This window comes from Elaeis guineensis, chromosome 5, assembly GCF_000442705.2.
Source record: "Elaeis guineensis isolate ETL-2024a chromosome 5, EG11, whole genome shotgun sequence".
NCBI lineage: Eukaryota > Viridiplantae > Streptophyta > Magnoliopsida > Arecales > Arecaceae > Elaeis > Elaeis guineensis.
Window position 1 is genome coordinate 131072800 of NC_025997.2, and position 19637 is coordinate 131092436.

The following is a 19637-nucleotide window of genomic DNA, read 5'->3' on the forward strand; positions in this document are numbered from 1 at the left end:
ATGGTATACTGGTAGATATCATAGAACTGAAATATGGGTCCAATAATTTTGTATTTTTGTTTCAGTGTGAATGATGGGATATTAGTAATAAAAAAATTGATATTCATATCGATTCACACTTTGTCAGTATAAATTTTGTACGAACATGGTACCAAAATGAGCCGTATATATTAGCAACTCAAACGAAACAAGTAATATATTTGAAGAATCTAAAGTATCGAGGTAATTGACATGTTGTACAAAAAATAACATCTAGAGGCGTATATGACATACCAACCCGATTAGAGATGGATGAAAATTCGGATTTACATGAAGAGGAAGCTTTTCAGCAAGAAGAACAAACAATAGCCGAGTTTTTTGTTGATGAAAAACTTGTAACGGCACTTTTGAATAGGACTAATCTGCCATCCAACATAGTTGAAGCTGATCATGTATTTATCTTGATGAGTCAGAAGGCGACGATCAGTTGATAAATGATGATGAGATAGAAGATGACACATATATCGATTATTGTAATTCAGAGGAGGATCTATACATCGAGGAAGATACGAATATTGATGAGTAGATCTATATTCTTCGTTCAATCTTCTCTTGCAATAATGGTATGTGATATAATTGTATTCATTAGAATATATATTATAATTATTCAATATTATATTTATTTATATATCAATTATTGCAGATATGGCATCGGGAGACAAACGATGATGTTCGTGTTCACAATCTACCCCTGTCACGCCCCGAACCCAACACCCGGGTCGGATACGTGATGGCCGCACACTCCTTAGAGCAAGCCCTAAAGAATATGCAAGGCCAAAATAAATCATTACAATCTTATCAACCATAATATTTAATTTCAACAGTAATTCATAAAACTTGCATAATAACAATTAACATTCCTTCAATTCTCTGATCAGATACTATGACACTCTATTTATCCATCTGCTCACCCATAAATCCAAACCATAGCCAATCTAAGTCATCCTGCAACTCTGAGAAGAAAAAGAAAGATGAAGGGGTGTGAGCTTTACAGCCCAGTAAGAATTCCCATATCACACTGATATAGTAATATAGTCTGAAAATAAGGATAAGCAATAAAATATAAAATCTCATGTTCAATGTCCAGAATAATGCAAACATTCATAAATTTTCTGTCTTGTCAAAATAGATGCATCATCATATGTTAACCGGTGAAACACTTTTGTTCAACAATTGTTTCATATCTTATCTTTCATTTCTCCTTTCATAATCATATGATTTTAACATTTTCTTTCTGGCTCTGGACTATCCAAGTCTATACCTCAGTCATCATCCGGATCGAATCCATTTAAAAAGTCTTTCAAGACTGTCCCAGGATGAGCTCCTGGCCGGCTGTCCCACGTACCAAAGCCCGTGAGAGGCTGTCCCAGGCATAAGCTCCTGGCGGGCTGTCCCAGGCATGAGCTCCTGGCCGGCTGATCCACCTGTAAGCCAGTGGGGGCTGTCCCAGGCATAAGCTCCTGGCGGGCTGTCCCAGGCATAAGCTCCTGGCCGGCTGCTCCACATGACAAGGCTAGTCCATACCATATATCTCTTTCTTTTCATTTAATCATTATGTGTTGATTTCATCAATCAATTCTGTCTTGCATTATGATCAATTCAGATATGTCATATCCATATAATCATGCCATCAATCTCTGATACATATATATTGACATAACATACTCATGCTCAAAATCAAATAACAGTATCTCAGATATAATAAATTCATCGATCTCAAATCCGATAATGCAAAACCAACGATGCAAGACCAATAGTAAAATAGCATATATAATAGTGATCATGTACAGGGATTCTTACCTTTACCGGTGACTGATCCAAACACAGAAATCAATGTTCTTCTTTGATTTATGAATTTCTCTAACAAGATATTCCACTCGATATCATATGCAGACAATCATCTCTTCATAACCCTGATCAATATAAAAATCACATATATGGAGAAAATTACCGATAATCGATCTGATAACACAAATCTAGGATCTCTCTTAGGATTAACCAAAATTAGGATTTACCTAAGTATCTGGATCCTCCACTGATCCATAAGACTTCTAGAGAGAGAAAATCCATGAAGAGAGAGAAAAGTCTAGAGAGAGAAAGTAGAGAGAGAAAGTGGAGAGAGAAATCTTCATATCCTTCCGATGAGGCACTCATGATCGAGATCATCAGAGGTCCTATCAGGGTGACTCAATATGAATCAAGTGTTACAAATTTTGAATAGGATCGAACTGGGATCAGATCTACCGCACGAATTTCGGAGCAACCTCAGATCATCTTATTTTCATCTTCAAGTTTATTCTAGGGTTCATAATGCAATCAGAGAAGAAGAAAAGATCCCAGAGAGACAAAATCCGTAAAGAGAGAGAAAAGTCCAGAGAGAGAATCTAGAGAGAGAAAATGTAGAGAGAGAAGGTAGAGAGAGGAGAGAGAAAAGAGAGAGAAAGAAGAGAGAAAGGAGAGAGAGGAAAATTCTCTCCTTCTTCTTCTTTTTTATTTTATTTTATTTTATTTTTATTTTTATTTTTTTTTTTTTCTCTTTCTCTTTTTCCTTTTTTTTTTTTTTTTTCTTTTCTTTTTCTTTTTCCTTTTTCTTTTCTTTTTCTTTTTCCTTTTTCTTTTCTTTTCTTCTTCTCCTTCTTTCTTCTTCTTTTCTTTTCCCGTGGCCTCCCTTGGCTGAAACAGGGGAGGACCGTGAGGTCCCCCCCTCGGTGGCTCGGGCTCCGGTGGCTTGGCCGGAGATCCGACAACGGCCGACGATGGAGTTCGGCCGGCGGCGAAGAGGAGGACGGCGGCGAAAATAAAGAAAAAAAATCAGAAAACAGGGGATCCGTCCCCTTTCTTCGTGATTTCCGGCCATTGGCCGATCGCCGGCGGTCGAAATTTTCAGGGAAGGAAGAGAGGGAGATGGGGGTTCGGTCTCGGGAATGGGACGCCGCAACCGGCGGCGCCGGTGGCCGGAAAAGAGAGGGAAGAGTTCGGCCGAAACAGAGCAAAAACAGGGTCATTTTATTCATGAATTTTCCGGTGATCCTGACGGCCGGCGAGGGTGCACGAAGCCGTGGAAAAGATGGGAAGGAAGAGAGGAAAGAGGAGAAGGGCTTACCTCCGACTCCGGTGAGGTCTCCGGCGAGTATTTGAGATGAACACGATGAGGACATCCGCGGCACGATGAGGACATCCGCGGCTTCAACAAAAAAATTCGAGAAAAATAAAAGAAAAATTTGGTGCTCGTCGTGACCAACCTTAGAGGGAAGGAGAGGGGGTTTTATAGGGTGTAGGGGAGGTCGAATCCGCCTTGGATTCAACCTCTCCACCGGTGATTTGGGTGGAAGAAGACTCCCAGCGGGAGTCTTCTTCATCATTTTTTTTTTTTTTTTTTTTGTAATGTTTTGGGCTTTTTGGGCTGATTTGGGCCGGGGTGTTACATTCTCCCCCCCTTCAAATAATTTCGTCCTCGAAATTAAGTTATGTTGTTTGAGATATATTCTAAAGTATACATTCTTCATGTCATTCTCAAGCTTACAATAATGTCTTTTATTTCTCATGATTTTATTATAATAAAAATTATTTGAAATCTCAAACTCATCCTTTCTTATTGATTTCTCAACTTTTTGAAGAACTGTAACATTTTGGACTTGTATTAATATACCACCATTATTTGTCTAATACATTTCACTCGAAATTCATAATTATCTCATACTACCCCTGATAAATAAAGATCAAACATCGAGCACTCTTTACCATCATCGATTTCTTTCTTCACTTGATTTTCCAACAAATTTTATATATAGACTCTCATCTTAAGAAAAATCTCAATCTTCTATATCAGTTCGAGTAACAATATTAATTTTAAAAAAAATATGAGATCTATGTCAGGACATTCTAAATTTGAACTAATATCAGAACTATCAAGCTGTTAATAAACTTGAGATATCTAGAGTTTTTGGCATTATCTACAATGAAGCAAACTACTGACAAAATTATCCGACTATGATCAGATTAGATCAAAATTTATAGTATCCTTTCATTATCAATAAAATTCTTCCTTATTTGCCACTAATGTATTCCATCATATCTTCAAAATCAAAGAATTAATATTTCTAATCAATTTAACCCACCATGCTTTTGCTGCGCACTTTGATCTTAATTTATCAATTTATATAATTATATCAAAGATAAAAATATCTTTATATGTTAGATCAATCCAGAATAGATCCAACCTTCAAATTTCAGATAAAACTTAGGGCAAAACCTTAAGTTTCTTTATCTTTACTACTTTTGGGTATAGCATATTAAATCTTGATCCACTTTCTATGTTTGAAATTATTGTATAGATTTCATCATAACCTGTATATCATTCTCTGACAAAATAATTAATTTTTTTTTTTTTTTTTAATTTAACAACAATATCAAAATACTTTTGATCCACTTAGAAAAATAAACTTTTAATTTGAAATTCAATGCAATTTGAAAGATAAGAAATTATATTCAGAATATGATATTTTGAGTGACCAAAGACTTGTACCAAAATGTGTATCTCGTATTCTCATAATAAAATTTAAGTATATATATATATATATATTCATCTAAATTGAGTTTATATGACCTCTTATAGATTCAATGTTCAAAAATATTTCTCTCTCATATGATGTAATTTCTTCTTAGACCGTACCCTAATTAACTTTCTTTTGATAAGTCCAAAATTCATAACGCATCAGACAATTATCATCGAAATTAGAAAAGTATCATGATCTTCAATCATAAAATCATCTAGTATACTCAACATAACTTATCAATACCTCCCACTTCATTCCAAGGTCAACTCTTTTCATACTTAGGTCAACCTTACTAATTGAAATCCAAGATATAACTCGTCAATTCTATTATAGATATAATATGCCACTTATATCTAAATTTCATCTTAATATCTATTGATTCGAAATCTAAATATTGAATCTTCTCTTTTATATCTATCATGTTGCTCATGATCATAACCTAAGTTCAGATATCACTAGAATTACAATTCTGAATAATTATAACCTTAAACTCAAATACCGCTTAAATCATATTTCCTAGTGATCATAACCTAAACTCTAATATCATTCTATCATACCTTTAATGATCCAAATCTTAAACTCTGATATTATCAATCATACTCTAGTGATTATAACCCCAAAGTTTTGATATCATTTATATGACAATTTCTAGTGACCTTAAACTTGGGTTCTAGTACTGTTCTGTCATATCCTAATCACTTGTATCATTGTCTCCGAATAAACGTAACCTAAGCTCTAAGCTCAAATGCCACTCCGTCACATCCTACTGATCTTTACATAAAGTTTTAATATCACTTCATAATCTTAAGAATTTTAAACCTAAGCTCTGATATTATTCTGTCATATTCCAATCACTTATATCATAATCCCTAATGATCCTAACCTATGCTCTGATACCATTCTGTCACGCCCCGAACCCAACACCCGGGTCGGATACGTGATGGCCGCACACTCCTTAGAGCAAGCCCTAAAGAATATGCAAGGCCAAAATAAATCATTACAATCTTATCAACCATAATATTTAATTTCAACAGTAATTCATAAAACTTGCATAATAACAATTAACATTCCTTCAATTCTCTGATCAGATACTATGACACTCTATTTATCCATCTGCTCACCCATAAATCCAAACCATAGCCAATCTAAGTCATCCTGCAACTCTGAGAAGAAAAAGAAAGATGAAGGGGTGTGAGCTTTACAGCCCAGTAAGAATTCCCATATCACACTGATATAGTAATATAGTCTGAAAATAAGGATAAGCAATAAAATATAAAATCTCATGTTCAATGTCCAGAATAATGCAAACATTCATAAATTTTCTGTCTTGTCAAAATAGATGCATCATCATATGTTAACCGGTGAAACACTTTTGTTCAACAATTGTTTCATATCTTATCTTTCATTTCTCCTTTCATAATCATATGATTTTAACATTTTCTTTCTGGCTCTGGACTATCCAAGTCTATACCTCAGTCATCATCCGGATCGAATCCATTTAAAAAGTCTTTCAAGACTGTCCCAGGATGAGCTCCTGGCCGGCTGTCCCACGTACCAAAGCCCGTGAGATGCTGTCCCAGGCATAAGCTCCTGGCGGGCTGTCCCAGGCATGAGCTCCTGGCCGGCTGATCCACCTGTAAGCCAGTGGGGGCTGTCCCAGGCATAAGCTCCTGGCGGGCTGTCCCAGGCATAAGCTCCTGGCCGGCTGCTCCACATGACAAGGCTAGTCCATACCATATATCTCTTTCTTTTCATTTAATCATTATGTGTTGATTTCATCAATCAATTCTGTCTTGCATTATGATCAATTCAGATATGTCATATCCATATAATCATGCCATCAATCTCTGATACATATATATTGACATAACATACTCATGCTCAAAATCAAATAACAGTATCTCAGATATAATAAATTCATCGATCTCAAATCCGATAATGCAAAACCAACGATGCAAGACCAATAGTAAAATAGCATATATAATAGTGATCATGTACAGGGATTCTTACCTTTACCGGTGACTGATCCAAACACAGAAATCAATGTTCTTCTTTGATTTATGAATTTCTCTAACAAGATATTCCACTCGATATCATATGCAGACAATCATCTCTTCATAACCCTGATCAATATAAAAATCACATATATGGAGAAAATTACCGATAATCGATCTGATAACACAAATCTAGGATCTCTCTTAGGATTAACCAAAATTAGGATTTACCTAAGTATCTGGATCCTCCACTGATCCATAAGACTTCTAGAGAGAGAAAATCCATGAAGAGAGAGAAAAGTCTAGAGAGAGAAAGTAGAGAGAGAAAGTGGAGAGAGAAATCTTCATATCCTTCCGATGAGGCACTCATGATCGAGATCATCAGAGGTCCTATCAGGGTGACTCAATATGAATCAAGTGTTACAAATTTTGAATAGGATCGAACTGGGATCAGATCTACCGCACGAATTTCGGAGCAACCTCAGATCATCTTATTTTCATCTTCAAGTTTATTCTAGGGTTCATAATGCAATCAGAGAAGAAGAAAAGATCCCAGAGAGACAAAATCCGTAAAGAGAGAGAAAAGTCCAGAGAGAGAATCTAGAGAGAGAAAATGTAGAGAGAGAAGGTAGAGAGAGGAGAGAGAAAAGAGAGAGAAAGAAGAGAGAAAGGAGAGAGAGGAAAATTCTCTCCTTCTTCTTCTTTTTTATTTTATTTTATTTTATTTTTATTTTTATTTTTTTTTTTTTCTCTTTCTCTTTTTCCTTTTTTTTTTTTTTTTTCTTTTCTTTTTCTTTTTCCTTTTTCTTTTCTTTTTCTTTTTCCTTTTTCTTTTCTTTTCTTCTTCTCCTTCTTTCTTCTTCTTTTCTTTTCCCGTGGCCTCCCTTGGCTGAAACAGGGGAGGACCGTGAGGTCCCCCCCTCGGTGGCTCGGGCTCCGGTGGCTTGGCCGGAGATCCGACAACGGCCGACGATGGAGTTCGGCCGGCGGCGAAGAGGAGGACGGCGGCGAAAATAAAGAAAAAAAATCAGAAAACAGGGGATCCGTCCCCTTTCTTCGTGATTTCCGGCCATTGGCCGATCGCCGGCGGTCGAAATTTTCAGGGAAGGAAGAGAGGGAGATGGGGGTTCGGTCTCGGGAATGGGACGCCGCAACCGGCGGCGCCGGTGGCCGGAAAAGAGAGGGAAGAGTTCGGCCGAAACAGAGCAAAAACAGGGTCATTTTATTCATGAATTTTCCGGTGATCCTGACGGCCGGCGAGGGTGCACGAAGCCGTGGAAAAGATGGGAAGGAAGAGAGGAAAGAGGAGAAGGGCTTACCTCCGACTCCGGTGAGGTCTCCGGCGAGTATTTGAGATGAACACGATGAGGACATCCGCGGCACGATGAGGACATCCGCGGCTTCAACAAAAAAATTCGAGAAAAATAAAAGAAAAATTTGGTGCTCGTCGTGACCAACCTTAGAGGGAAGGAGAGGGGGTTTTATAGGGTGTAGGGGAGGTCGAATCCGCCTTGGATTCAACCTCTCCACCGGTGATTTGGGTGGAAGAAGACTCCCAGCGGGAGTCTTCTTCATCATTTTTTTTTTTTTTTTTTTGTAATGTTTTGGGCTTTTTGGGCTGATTTGGGCCGGGGTGTTACATTCTCCCCCCCTTCAAATAATTTCGTCCTCGAAATTAAGTTATGTTGTTTGAGATATATTCTAAAGTATACATTCTTCATGTCATTCTCAAGCTTACAATAATGTCTTTTATTTCTCATGATTTTATTATAATAAAAATTATTTGAAATCTCAAACTCATCCTTTCTTATTGATTTCTCAACTTTTTGAAGAACTGTAACATTTTGGACTTGTATTAATATACCACCATTATTTGTCTAATACATTTCACTCGAAATTCATAATTATCTCATACTACCCCTGATAAATAAAGATCAAACATCGAGCACTCTTTACCATCATCGATTTCTTTCTTCACTTGATTTTCCAACAAATTTTATATATAGACTCTCATCTTAAGAAAAATCTCAATCTTCTATATCAGTTCGAGTAACAATATTAATTTTAAAAAAAATATGAGATCTATGTCAGGACATTCTAAATTTGAACTAATATCAGAACTATCAAGCTGTTAATAAACTTGAGATATCTAGAGTTTTTGGCATTATCTACAATGAAGCAAACTACTGACAAAATTATCCGACTATGATCAGATTAGATCAAAATTTATAGTATCCTTTCATTATCAATAAAATTCTTCCTTATTTGCCACTAATGTATTCCATCATATCTTCAAAATCAAAGAATTAATATTTCTAATCAATTTAACCCACCATGCTTTTGCTGCGCACTTTGATCTTAATTTATCAATTTATATAATTATATCAAAGATAAAAATATCTTTATATGTTAGATCAATCCAGAATAGATCCAACCTTCAAATTTCAGATAAAACTTAGGGCAAAACCTTAAGTTTCTTTATCTTTACTACTTTTGGGTATAGCATATTAAATCTTGATCCACTTTCTATGTTTGAAATTATTGTATAGATTTCATCATAACCTGTATATCATTCTCTGACAAAATAATTAATTTTTTTTTTTTTTTTTTAATTTAACAACAATATCAAAATACTTTTGATCCACTTAGAAAAATAAACTTTTAATTTGAAATTCAATGCAATTTGAAAGATAAGAAATTATATTCAGAATATGATATTTTGAGTGACCAAAGACTTGTACCAAAATGTGTATCTCGTATTCTCATAATAAAATTTAAGTATATATATATATATATATTCATCTAAATTGAGTTTATATGACCTCTTATAGATTCAATGTTCAAAAATATTTCTCTCTCATATGATGTAATTTCTTCTTAGACCGTACCCTAATTAACTTTCTTTTGATAAGTCCAAAATTCATAACGCATCAGACAATTATCATCGAAATTAGAAAAGTATCATGATCTTCAATCATAAAATCATCTAGTATACTCAACATAACTTATCAATACCTCCCACTTCATTCCAAGGTCAACTCTTTTCATACTTAGGTCAACCTTACTAATTGAAATCCAAGATATAACTCGTCAATTCTATTATAGATATAATATGCCACTTATATCTAAATTTCATCTTAATATCTATTGATTCGAAATCTAAATATTGAATCTTCTCTTTTATATCTATCATGTTGCTCATGATCATAACCTAAGTTCAGATATCACTAGAATTACAATTCTGAATAATTATAACCTTAAACTCAAATACCGCTTAAATCATATTTCCTAGTGATCATAACCTAAACTCTAATATCATTCTATCATACCTTTAATGATCCAAATCTTAAACTCTGATATTATCAATCATACTCTAGTGATTATAACCCCAAAGTTTTGATATCATTTATATGACAATTTCTAGTGACCTTAAACTTGGGTTCTAGTACTGTTCTGTCATATCCTAATCACTTGTATCATTGTCTCCGAATAAACGTAACCTAAGCTCTAAGCTCAAATGCCACTCCGTCACATCCTACTGATCTTTACATAAAGTTTTAATATCACTTCATAATCTTAAGAATTTTAAACCTAAGCTCTGATATTATTCTGTCATATTCCAATCACTTATATCATAATCCCTAATGATCCTAACCTATGCTCTGATACCATTCTGTCACGCCCCGAACCCAACACCCGGGTCGGATACGTGATGGCCGCACACTCCTTAGAGCAAGCCCTAAAGAATATGCAAGGCCAAAATAAATCATTACAATCTTATCAACCATAATATTTAATTTCAACAGTAATTCATAAAACTTGCATAATAACAATTAACATTCCTTCAATTCTCTGATCAGATACTATGACACTCTATTTATCCATCTGCTCACCCATAAATCCAAACCATAGCCAATCTAAGTCATCCTGCAACTCTGAGAAGAAAAAGAAAGATGAAGGGGTGTGAGCTTTACAGCCCAGTAAGAATTCCCATATCACACTGATATAGTAATATAGTCTGAAAATAAGGATAAGCAATAAAATATAAAATCTCATGTTCAATGTCCAGAATAATGCAAACATTCATAAATTTTCTGTCTTGTCAAAATAGATGCATCATCATATGTTAACCGGTGAAACACTTTTGTTCAACAATTGTTTCATATCTTATCTTTCATTTCTCCTTTCATAATCATATGATTTTAACATTTTCTTTCTGGCTCTGGACTATCCAAGTCTATACCTCAGTCATCATCCGGATCGAATCCATTTAAAAAGTCTTTCAAGACTGTCCCAGGATGAGCTCCTGGCCGGCTGTCCCACGTACCAAAGCCCGTGAGAGGCTGTCCCAGGCATAAGCTCCTGGCGGGCTGTCCCAGGCATGAGCTCCTGGCCGGCTGATCCACCTGTAAGCCAGTGGGGGCTGTCCCAGGCATAAGCTCCTGGCGGGCTGTCCCAGGCATAAGCTCCTGGCCGGCTGCTCCACATGACAAGGCTAGTCCATACCATATATCTCTTTCTTTTCATTTAATCATTATGTGTTGATTTCATCAATCAATTCTGTCTTGCATTATGATCAATTCAGATATGTCATATCCATATAATCATGCCATCAATCTCTGATACATATATATTGACATAACATACTCATGCTCAAAATCAAATAACAGTATCTCAGATATAATAAATTCATCGATCTCAAATCCGATAATGCAAAACCAACGATGCAAGACCAATAGTAAAATAGCATATATAATAGTGATCATGTACAGGGATTCTTACCTTTACCGGTGACTGATCCAAACACAGAAATCAATGTTCTTCTTTGATTTATGAATTTCTCTAACAAGATATTCCACTCGATATCATATGCAGACAATCATCTCTTCATAACCCTGATCAATATAAAAATCACATATATGGAGAAAATTACCGATAATCGATCTGATAACACAAATCTAGGATCTCTCTTAGGATTAACCAAAATTAGGATTTACCTAAGTATCTGGATCCTCCACTGATCCATAAGACTTCTAGAGAGAGAAAATCCATGAAGAGAGAGAAAAGTCTAGAGAGAGAAAGTAGAGAGAGAAAGTGGAGAGAGAAATCTTCATATCCTTCCGATGAGGCACTCATGATCGAGATCATCAGAGGTCCTATCAGGGTGACTCAATATGAATCAAGTGTTACAAATTTTGAATAGGATCGAACTGGGATCAGATCTACCGCACGAATTTCGGAGCAACCTCAGATCATCTTATTTTCATCTTCAAGTTTATTCTAGGGTTCATAATGCAATCAGAGAAGAAGAAAAGATCCCAGAGAGACAAAATCCGTAAAGAGAGAGAAAAGTCCAGAGAGAGAATCTAGAGAGAGAAAATGTAGAGAGAGAAGGTAGAGAGAGGAGAGAGAAAAGAGAGAGAAAGAAGAGAGAAAGGAGAGAGAGGAAAATTCTCTCCTTCTTCTTCTTTTTTATTTTATTTTATTTTATTTTTATTTTTATTTTTTTTTTTTTCTCTTTCTCTTTTTCCTTTTTTTTTTTTTTTTCTTTTCTTTTTCTTTTTCCTTTTTCTTTTCTTTTTCTTTTTCCTTTTTCTTTTCTTTTCTTCTTCTCCTTCTTTCTTCTTCTTTTCTTTTCCCGTGGCCTCCCTTGGCTGAAACAGGGGAGGACCGTGAGGTCCCCCCCTCGGTGGCTCGGGCTCCGGTGGCTTGGCCGGAGATCCGACAACGGCCGACGATGGAGTTCGGCCGGCGGCGAAGAGGAGGACGGCGGCGAAAATAAAGAAAAAAAATCAGAAAACAGGGGATCCGTCCCCTTTCTTCGTGATTTCCGGCCATTGGCCGATCGCCGGCGGTCGAAATTTTCAGGGAAGGAAGAGAGGGAGATGGGGGTTCGGTCTCGGGAATGGGACGCCGCAACCGGCGGCGCCGGTGGCCGGAAAAGAGAGGGAAGAGTTCGGCCGAAACAGAGCAAAAACAGGGTCATTTTATTCATGAATTTTCCGGTGATCCTGACGGCCGGCGAGGGTGCACGAAGCCGTGGAAAAGATGGGAAGGAAGAGAGGAAAGAGGAGAAGGGCTTACCTCCGACTCCGGTGAGGTCTCCGGCGAGTATTTGAGATGAACACGATGAGGACATCCGCGGCACGATGAGGACATCCGCGGCTTCAACAAAAAAATTCGAGAAAAATAAAAGAAAAATTTGGTGCTCGTCGTGACCAACCTTAGAGGGAAGGAGAGGGGGTTTTATAGGGTGTAGGGGAGGTCGAATCCGCCTTGGATTCAACCTCTCCACCGGTGATTTGGGTGGAAGAAGACTCCCAGCGGGAGTCTTCTTCATCATTTTTTTTTTTTTTTTTTTGTAATGTTTTGGGCTTTTTGGGCTGATTTGGGCCGGGGTGTTACAACCCCGAAGGTTGAGGTGCCTTCATCAATCTCCGTTGCCGCACCGGCTCTATTGTCAGAGGGTCCTGCACCGACAGGTCCCAATGAGATGAGTCCCAGTGAGGCGGGTCCGAGTGAGATGGGTCTGAGTGGTATTATTATATTTTTTATATAATAAAATTTGATTCTTTTATTTGGATAGCTATCATACTAATGATTTATTTATTGTTGTTTCAGGCCAGTCTTCATCTGTTGTGAGGCGAGGATGAGGTCTATCGAAAAATCTCGCTCTAGAGTGTTAGAGACGCAGGCACCCAGGACAGCATCTCCGTATCAAGATACCAGCCGGCTACACTAGGCCCATTAGGGGATGGTGCGAGCCGTGACAGACTGAGCTGGACATCATATGCCGCAGCTATGCTCCCGTGATGCTCTTCGATTGGCGTCACGTTCTATTGGCTCAGAGAGAGATTTTGTACACCCACTTACAGGTAAAATAAATTATATTATGAATATTTAATTTGCATAGTATTCTTCTAATATTTGTTATTGGCAGGGTATATTCGATATCATTGATTTTGAGGAGGATCGTGTGCGGCGAGCTGTGGATACATTTATCATTGCATTTCAAGGATTATCGCCATCACATGCATCAGCATTGGTACCATGTGGTGCAGGATCATGGTGAGGAGGCAGCGCAGCAACAGCCCTATGACAGCATCACTATGGATGACTAGACTGTTATATGCCGGTATTACGAAGATCCGGCATATCAAGTTATACATCCAAATTTTTTTTTTTTAGAGTTTAATGATTAAATCATTTATTCTTAAATTAAATTTATTATCTACTAATTTGACTGATAACTGTACAGAGAAGATGTGCCCAGAATGCTGTGAATCGGGCGAGACAGACTGTACTGCATTGTAGGAGTTCGAGGTCGTTCGTTCATCACATAAAGCACATGGTGGATAATTTTTAATTTTTAATTAATATATAATTCTTTAGTTATTTAAATTTTTTTTAATTAATTATCAAATTTTAGAGAGATACTGAGAGTGGCGAGCTTCTTGGTAGGATTGATATCTACCAGCAGACCTACCAGCGACGATCAGGAGAGTGGATGACGGGGAGCCAGGAGCTCTTTGTAAGTTATTTTAATTATTGTTTCATTCACAATCTGATTTTTATTATAAAATTAAAATACCTATAACTTTAATTTTCAGGACCGTATGATAGACATGAGATCCCAGCCTACTCCTGAGGGCTCAACCGCACCCACAGATGATGAGATCTGTGATCAGATGCTTAGTACGAGATCCTGTTATGTTAGAAGTTTAGGGTATGGAATCACTGCTCCTTCATCCTCATGCTCATCTAGGACTGACATCCATTCTGCATGCGAGGCTCGACTGATGGAGGTGCAAAGACAGGCTGCCGTGCATTGACAGCAGACTGAGCAGCGAGCTCAGGAGTTGGCTGCATGCGTCGATGAGTATCAGTAGCTCCAGATCCATATGATGGAGCAGATGGTGCAGATGGAGCAGACGATACAGCTGATGAGACAGCAATAGGTCGGTCCGAGCTCTTTCGAGTGCTCTCCTTTTCCACCTCATTCTCCAGATACCGACACTTGACGGCTTCTTCATGTACTTTTTTATTTTTATTTTAATTTTTTTATAATTTTAATTTAATATAATAAAATAATAAAATTTATTTATCTATTTATTATGTAAATTTTTTATTTTATTTTTTAAATTTATAAAAAATATTATAGATATAAATTAAAAATATATATTCATAAATTATTTTTTTTAAATATGATTAAATTATTAGCGATGGAATTATTTTTGATGAAATATTGATCGTCAAAAATATTTTAGTACGATAATTTAATTTTTTAATAAATATAAAATTATTAAAATTTTATATATAATTAATAGCGATGAAAAATTATTTATCGTAAATAATTATTAGCGAAGGAAAGTTTCATCGAAAATTATCGTATTTACGACATAAGTTTTTCGTCGCTAATATTATTTAAATTTAGTTTTTAAAAAATTTATTATTAAATTAATAGTGATGAAAAAAAAATTTTACAAAAAAATTTATTTGTGATGCAAATTTTTTGTCGCTAAAAATTTTTGAATATTTCATTTCAGAAAAAAATTTAATTAAATTAATTGTGATAAAAAAATTTTCATCGCTATTAATTTTTTATTTATTAGCGATTTTATAATTCATCACAAATATTTTTTTTTCGATTCAAATTTTTTGTCGAAAACTTTAAATGAAGAAAATTATTCATCGTAAATAAATATTATTAGCGAGGAAATATTTTTTTCATCGTAAAATATTATCAATGACGTGATTATTGATGATAAAAAATTAATGATAAAATTTTTATCGTTAATAATTATTAACAATAAAAATAAATTATTAATGATGAAAAATTTTTATCATAAATTTTTTTTTCTTACGGTGGCTCAGAAATGCTAGATTGTCTTTGTTTCTTACCACCCAACTCTTCCTCGTAACTTTTACCTTTTCCCTTCTTTTATTTTCATTGATAAAATCCATGGAGAAGGAGACCATCCATTCTCCCCAAAACTTCTTCAAGAAGGAGCATAGCTTTCCTGCGTCCGTCAAGCGACTTAGCTCTCCACTAAATCATAGCTTTTCCTCTTCATTGAATGCCAGCAAAACGATCGGACATCTCGTGAAAAATAATGGTGTTTTTCCTGCATTAAGATGCATGTCATTTTGTTTCAGTCGGCAAACCAAATGACCAAAGTCTTTTCTTTTTCATCAAAAAAAAAAAAAGGACTTGGAGAAAACAGTTGCCACAAGGCTCTACGATGGCCATCATTTGAAGCCATTTTCACAGAACTAGCTCCGTTTGACGTTGAGAAAACTATTGCCACAAGGATCTATGGTGGTGCTGTGATGGCCCGGCCCGAGTAAAAATCCCAGCCCACCAAAGTCCAAAACGAAAAAAAAAAAAAAAATAGAGGAGAAGAACTCCCGAAGAGAGTCTTCTTCCTTCGTTCACCGGCTCCTAATCGGAGTCGAAAACAAGTTCCCTCCGGCCCTATTTAAGGAGGAGATCCCTCCTCTCTTCCTTCCACCAAAGATCATAAGCTCAGTCGGCGGCAATCACCGAAAAATCCATCGCGGAAGACCGTCCCTGTGCCGTCTAATTGCTCGCCGGAAAAGCCTCGCCGGCGCCGGAGGTAAGCCTCCTCCCTTTCCTCTCTTCTCCCCTTTCCTTCCCGTGCCTGTGTGCACGCTCGCCGGCGATCGGAGTCGCCGAATTTTGTTGCGGAAGAAAACTTTATTTTTTTGCCGTTTTTTCTTAATTTCCGACGCTGGTGATCACCGTCGACCACCGGTTTGGCCCTCTTCTTGTCGGCGAGTCGCCCCCTCCTGCCGACGGCCACCCCACGCCGGCTGCGCCGTCGGTCGGAATTCTAAGGAGGGGACTTGTCGGTCCCCTGTTTCGGCCCAAAGGAACCCACGGGAAGAAGAAAAGAAGAAGGAGGAAAAGAAAAAAGAAAAGAAAAAGAAGGAAAAGAAAAGAAAAAGAAAAAAAAAAGAAGGAAAAGAAAAAGAAAAAAAAAAGAAAAAAGAAAAAAAAAAGAAAAAGAAGAAGAAAAAAAATAATACAATAATAATATAATAATAATAAATAGGATTTTCTCCTCTCTCTTCCGTGAAGAAAAAGAAAAAAAAAAGAATGAAAGAAAGAAAAGAAGAAAGAAAAAAAAATAAATTAATAAATAATGATATAAATAATAAAATGTGAGAAAGAGAGTTTCTTTCTCTTCCCTCTCTCTCTTCAGCCTGAACTAGTATTTTCTCTCTCTACTTTCTCTCTCTAGAATCCTTCCTCTAGATTATTTCTCTCTCCTAAGATTTTTAGAATTTTGAGAAGAATGATGATGAATTTAAATGATCCTCGTGATAGATTTTTGAATCCGTGATCGTCGGACGATACACCAACATCCACTTTGATCAGATCAGGTATTTTTAGATTTTATTTCTCATGATTTTATTGAATTGTCCACATGATAATTTCAGCATGATTTGATCCGATCGATCAGGATTTGTTGAATCATATTGTCTGAAGAATTTAAGATGAGTTTTCTCTCTCTAGAATTTTCTCTCTCTAAAATATTCTCTCTCTTGATTGATTCTCTCTCTAAAAAGGTTAGCGAATGAAGAAATTTCTTTTAATAGTCCTGATCTGATTCTAATGAAGAACTCTGATCCATGATTGTCAGACAGCATACTGGCACCCACCTTGATCAGACCATGAATCTTTAGATTTGATCATCCATAATTTCGATCTAGCCATGACTTGATTTGATCATGTTGATTTCACCAATCGAGATATTGGACAAATCGTAATGTTGGATTGTATCACCTGATCAATTCGAATTGTACCTCATGAATTTTTTTTTCTCTGATTTTCTCTCTCCACTTGATTTTATGAAATCGATGAAAAAACCTCGGTCCTATCACTTCGAATCCGATTTGATCTGATAGTCAAACTTTGGATTTTTTAGGTCTTAATTAGATTTTGATTAGATAAAATTAGATGATCGGACCCAATCTAAACCGTTGAAATGTAATATTCGTATTCTTTCTAATTATTGAAATTGATTCTGTATAGGATTGTGGATGTTTGATCATGGGATATCGCGATATGATCTACGAACAGAATTTTTGAAAGAAAATTTATAGAATTATGTGGATTTATTGGAATGCGTTCGAGGTAAGTAATGTTTCACTTTTTCTAGATTTATTGATAAATTATAATGTATTTTTCTGACATAATTTGTGAAACGATGCATGAATTGGATGAATGGTATTTTGTTATGAAAGTATCTTATTTGATATGTTATGATGAAGCATGATTGAACATATTGATTCCATGATGCATTATATTGATTGATTTTGATACTACATGATTATATGTTTTATTATCGAAATTAGAATATGAAATATGATTTATGAAGAATTATGATATAAGAAACATTATGAATTGACAACCTGACTATATAAAGGACCCCGTCATTGGGGGCATATACGTTCGCAATTGATTTGTTTTGAGGGTTTACGTCGCCAGAGAGACCAGCGACAAACCGCCAGAGAGACCAGCGATTCTGAAGGACTTTGCTGCCAGATGATTGATAGCTCATCGCAAGAAGATACGCAGTGTTATGACCCTGCCACAAAGAAAATATGGTCATAGCTCATGGTTGATGAAAAGAATTGAAGAACGAAAGAAATTAAAATCTGGAAAGAAACTTGAATTTTCGAAAAAGAAATAAATTTGGCATGAATTATATTGCATAATTAAAATTGATTTCGAATTGATGAACTCTATATGCTTATTTTCTATAAGTGATTATTTACTTAAATGCCTGATGAAATCTGTTGAGAAGTGATCGTTGCTTACTGGACTGTCTAGCTCATTACCTCCTATTTTATTATTTTTACAGATGTTGAGGAATTAAGATGATACAAGATATGAATGGAAGAGTGATCAGAAGCAGAATCTCTATATTTTTATTTTCGGTTGAAAGTCTTATTGAATTTGATGTAAGGCCTATAAATCATTATTGAATTTATTGAGATATTAAAGAAAAAATTTAGATCGTTATGTTTTGGATTTGAATTATTGACTAATTATTCCGCTGTTGTTTTAAGATAACATGATAAGATGCCTTGCATGCTTATGGAAAGAATTTTCTATGAGTATGCGGTGGTTGCCATGACCCTCGATTCATAATCTCGGGTCGGAGGCGTGACAGGTGCCATCATTTGAAGCCATCTTCACACGTATGCAAACTGCAATAAATGTACAAACAAGATAACCATTCTTCAACTTCTGACAACAATTAAGAAAGGGAAGATGAGGCATCTGCTCACCTTTGATATTGATATTTCTTTTGAGATAAATGACGACAGATTTATGCGCACTATAGGATTTCAATCCAGCACATTTTATTGCTAAGCAAATAATGTATTCAAGAAGGTCTACGCCTTCGGAGAGTGATATATCCTTTCTGACCACCCTTAGCTAACACTATAAAAAATTTGATTTTTTGCGACGAAATTTTAGCGACAAAATATTTTTCGTCGCAAAAAAGTAGGCTTTTGCAACGAAATTTAAATTTCGTCCCCAAAAATTAGGTATTTGCGACGAAAAAAATTACGTTGCAAAAAGTTATATCTTTTGCAACGAATTTTTTTTTTGTGGTTAGAAGTTCATTTTTAGCCACCAAATTTTTTTTCGTTACAAAAAATAATTTTTTGGCGATGAAATATTTTTTTTCGTAGTTAAAAATTTATTTTTTGCGACAAAAAAAAATTTTGTCGCCAAAAAATTATATTTTTTACGACGAAATTGATATTTCGTTGCTAAAAAGAAAGACTTTTGCGATCAATTTTATTTATATTTAGCGACGAAACTATTGCATCGCTAAATTTTATTTTATTAAAAAATTTTTGAATATTTTGCGACGAAAATTTAAATTTCGTTGCTAGAATTGATTTTTAGCGACGAAAGTTTTTTCATCGCAAAAAATTTTTTTTTTTGGAGACGGAAAAATTTTTCGTTGCTAAATTTTTTTTTGCGATGAAAATAATTACGTCG